The sequence below is a fragment of the Brassica napus genome, chromosome C3 (genome assembly GCF_020379485.1).
Source record: "Brassica napus cultivar Da-Ae chromosome C3, Da-Ae, whole genome shotgun sequence".
Classification (NCBI taxonomy): Eukaryota; Viridiplantae; Streptophyta; class Magnoliopsida; order Brassicales; family Brassicaceae; genus Brassica; species Brassica napus.
The window spans coordinates 50,368,822-50,372,728 of record NC_063446.1 but is presented as its reverse complement, the minus strand read 5'-3'; the positions used below and the strand labels follow the sequence as shown (position 1 = coordinate 50,372,728).

The window sequence follows — 3,907 nt, the reverse complement described above, 5'->3', positions numbered from 1 at the left end:
CTACGATATCGAAAATATAGCATTAACAAAATTGCTATCATATTGCAAACCACAATGGTGAATTGTGCCATGAAAATATATATAATAACTTGTAAACTTTGCTATCGTATAGAATATATAGCATCCTATGTCCATGCTATTATAAATATCACTCAGTAATAGCAATCCATAAAAAAAGCTATCATATTGTAAAACTACGATAGCATATCAAACAATGCTATAATATAGGGGGGACCTATTATAGCTCGGGCAGACATAGCGGTTTCAATAACGCTAACAAAGACATTTAATAGCTGTTTCCTTACGCTAAAAAAGGCCATTTTTCTTGTAGTGAGTGACTGCTCTAATCATCCGCCTGCTCTCCAGTCTTTCAACTTGGTACCCATTCTTTTGCTCGACCTTCCCAATGGCTCCATATTTCTTTTCTTTTCTTTCTTCCCCTTCTCCATTACCTTATTCTCGTTTTTTTTAATAATAGATATGGTGATGTGACGGAGAAGGAAGTAACATATGATCGTTATGAGTGCCACGTGTGGTTCTGGTTTTCGAAACAATTTTAGTTCGCAACTCTCTCCCATACTTACTTCACACCATTCCTGGTGTGAAATAAATCAGAGAGAATGTGAAAACAAAAATACAAAAGATTTTTTTTTGTCTAAAATACTTACATGAACGAGCAGGTTCTCCGTGATAAGAGCAGCCACTTGGTTGCTCCCTGTAGGATCTCAAGTTTTCTAGTTTTGATATGCAATTAAAAGTTAAATGAAACAAGTATATACTCACCAGTGGGTTGCCTCCCACCAAGCGCTTGGTTTAAGTCACTAGCTTGACTTGGTGATTGGAATCAGTGGGGTTGAGCATTAGGGCTTGTTCCAAAATAACCTCCACAATCAGACATGTTCAGCTTCAAGACACTGCTCAACAACCCTTTTACAGCAGCTTCCCCTTTCTCTTTCAGCTCATGTGTGAGAATAGCTCTGACTTTAGAGAAAGGTTTAGAGGTACCCTTATACTTTACCTCATATTCAATGGATTTCTCATCACACTTTTGCGGTATCAAAGTCATTGTAGGGTCACCCTTGACCCTTTTCTTCTGGAATTTTTCTTTCACATTTCCATTCCCACTGAGTTCCTTAGTATCAGTGTGAGGATCTCCATCCTGAACTTCTTTGATCTCACTCTTAACACCAAGCTCCTTCTTATGAACAATTTTCCGCTGTTTTTCACTAACCACTGAGATGCAAGAGGCGTTTAGGATAGAAGATCTGGTTGGGACAACCTTGTAGAAAACTTTCTTGTTGATGTTGGAAAAGGAAACTTTCTAATTAAGCATATCTACGATTGCGCCCACTGTAGCCATAAATATCTTCCAAGGATCAAAAGCATTTCATAATCCTTGCTCATCTCCACAATCTGAAATTCAGTATGAAGCATGCAATTCCTTACTTAGAGAGGAAGGCTGCAAATTGTGTCATGAGGGACTGTTGTGGAAGAGTTTTCAAACGCCAGAATCAACTGCGAAGGCTCAACATCCACAATCCTTAGCTTGTCTACAACCGCCTTTGAGACAAGATTAACACTAGACCGAGAATCACAAAGAGCTTTCATGAATTCTACTCCTGCGATGGACCACGAAAAAACTAACTTTCCAGGATCATCAACCTTAGGCAGTACCTTCCGTGCTGGTGTAGACAATGCTTTAGTATAGAGGCTTTAAGCTCCTCTTGAGTCTCTCTACACTTTTTAAAGGAACAAAGCAATGGCCGAATCTGCCGAGCATCTTCGAATGCAAGCTCTTGAGGAAGCCTTCTCACCATTTTGTTAAAGCTTGCTAATTTCTCTTCACTAATGAGATCCATCAGATGTCTAGGAGGAACTGGATAGGGAACCTTAGGAACATAGGCTCAAACTGGTGGAGTCTCAGCAGGCTCGTTAGGAGCAGTTGTTCTACATGCGGCAGGGTGTTCAATTCTCTTCTCTGCGCCTAAAGCAGTCTCAGCAAACAACTGCTCTATTGCATTACAGTGCTCAGCCCTAGGATTTTTATCAGTTTTTCCAGGGAGCGTCATTTGTTGCCTCTTGACACTTTCCGGTGTTTGAGCAATCTGAGCATCCATCTTCCTTATATGGCTAGCAAGAGTGTCGTACTTGATACTCAGCTTGGTGAACATGGTTTTCATCCTGGTGTTGATGTCTGTGGTAACCTGATTCAACGCCTTGGTCTGAACCTGCTGACCATGCAACAACTGTTGCATCATCATACATAGACCCTTCAGCTCATCTGGTGGACCATTCGCAGCAGCTGGAGCAGCTTGATGGTTGCTCCGCGGCTGTTGTTGGTTCTGATTCTTATTCTGACCAACAAGCAAGTTCAGTGCCTGACTGAAAGTGAAGGTTTTACTCTGAACGTTCTGCGGGAAGCATTGATGATACCCTACATCTTATGCTTGGTTATTCTGCACATACCCATGTCCGTTGATGTAGTTGACTTCTTGCTGATCATTTCCTTTCTTTTCATCCCCGGGCGAAATCTCTTGATTGTTCTGAATCTGCTCAGTTGTAGCTTCCTCCATGACGAAGATTTTCCCTTGGTTGTTTTTTAGTAGCTGATCAACGTTGGCTTTTAGCACATATATCTTCTAGGTGTCGACACTGTTTACTTTCTTGGAGCCATCACTCTTCTGGTTCTTGTTGGCTGAGCTAGAAGCCATGTTCTCAATCAGATCAAACGCTCCATCAGTGGTTTGAATCATGAAGTCTCCATTGCTCGCAGATTTTAGAGCCCTTCGGTATTTCATAGAAAATGCCAGTAGGTAATCATCATCCAATCCATGGTGAGGGAATTTTCTACGGTAGTCAATGAAATGCTCCCACACGTCGCAAAAGGGCTCATCATTGAGCTGTCTGAAGGAGGTAATCTTGTTCCTCAATGCAGTTGTTCTTGCTCACCGGACCTGCTCCCACAAAGTGAAAGACCTAGTAGGGAGAGCATTCATCCATCGTGCAGCTTTTCCATCAAGAGATAATGGGAACAACATACACTTGATGTAGTCTGGTGGTATGCAGTTCACGCGGGTAAAGCTACAGACTTTTTCGAAACTTTCAATATGCACCATTGGGATCTCTGTGATGTTAGGAGTTTTCAAGCTCCTAAGACAAATGTTGTAGTATAGTGATTGTCGAACCAGTTCTGAGGGATATCAAAGCACTGAGAATGCAAGTACTCACTTAATCTAAGTGCAACCAACGATTTAGATGGGTTTTAAGCTATGACTAAAACTAGAAAGCAATAACAAAATGATACTTTCTTGACTAAGGGAAAAGAGAACTCATGGGCATAGGGATTAGACCTTGGGTGATCAAGTATCGAACTAAGGATGGCAAATGATCAATCAAACTATCAACCTTAAGCCTAGACACAATTCTAAGCAAGCTCTATGTCTAGATGAATGCTCATTTGCTAACATATCTCAAACATCAAATGTCTTTGGTTGAATAATATGAAAGCAATCATTACTAACAAGTCTATTAGCTATCTTAGCATCTTTAACAACAAATGTCTTTGGCAAAGTATACTAAAAGCCTAGGAGAGTTGTCTCAGGCATTTCATCAAACACCTTTCGGGTGGGAAATGCCTATTGATCAACTTTTGAGTGGCCAACTCAGAAGATGCATTAAGAATACTCTACTAGCAAGGAACAAGAATGATCTACACTAAAACATCCTAGAACTAACCTAATCACCCTTAATCTCCCTAACCCATGAATTCAAAAGGTGATTACTCACTAATCTCCATGATTCCTCTTAAACCCATATTGGATTTCAGATTAATCATGTAGAGAAATAGATAAGAAATCAACAAGAACACAAGAACATAACAATCAAAATCCAAGAGATGAACTTCTCA

General features: G+C 40.4%; 1 non-coding gene across 1 annotated transcript; it reads left to right on the top strand.

Annotated features, from left to right (window-relative positions):
- The first annotated feature begins 2,826 nt into the window (after nt 1-2,826).
- LOC125584835 lies at nt 2,827-2,933 on the top strand. The gene has a single exon (XR_007321742.1). It is a non-coding gene; the product is annotated as a small nucleolar RNA R71 (small nucleolar RNA).
- Nucleotides 2,934-3,907: the final 974 nt, after the last annotated feature.